This window comes from Trypanosoma equiperdum (assembly GCF_001457755.1).
Source record: "Trypanosoma equiperdum strain OVI genome assembly, contig: ctg_1688, whole genome shotgun sequence".
NCBI lineage: Eukaryota > Euglenozoa > Kinetoplastea > Trypanosomatida > Trypanosomatidae > Trypanosoma > Trypanosoma equiperdum.
The window spans coordinates 44158-44782 of NW_027123713.1; positions in this window are offsets into that span (position 1 = coordinate 44158).

The following is a 625-nucleotide window of genomic DNA, read 5'->3' on the forward strand; positions in this document are numbered from 1 at the left end:
CCGTTCTATGAGATGAAAGGGGTAAAAAAAAAAGAAAAAGAAAAGAAGAGAGGGAAAAAAGAGTGACAGCGTGGCAGTGAATTATACATGCCATTCCGCACACATTTTCATTTTTTGTCACCCCAATGGGGTCTCTCTGTTGTTGCCTCCTTGTTGGAAATGGCCGGCAGGCATTTTAAAGGCGACGGGGTTCATATATGAGTGTTGTTGTTGTTGTTGTTTTTCTTGCTTTTCGCTTTAAAATAAAAATGAATAAAAAGTGAGAGTGAAAGAGAAGGGAACGAAAAGAAGAAAAAAAAAGTAGATCAAGCAGACAAACGGACTAAAACGAAAAAGGAAAAGAAAATAAATGAGAGGAAGCGCGGCACTTCCATTTCCATTTCCATTTGAGTATATATATATATATATATATATATATCTCCCTCTTCACATTTGCGAAGCATGAAACAAATAAACAAAGAGAAGAAGAAAAAAAAGATATGGGGTGAGTTGAGATCATAATAATTTACTACAATTACTGTTATGATGGTTATTTTTATTACTGTTGTTCAGTCAACACAAGGAGAGGATTAGAGGCGTGAAAAGGAGAGAAAACAAATTTTGAAATATAAAGCACTTTTTTTTT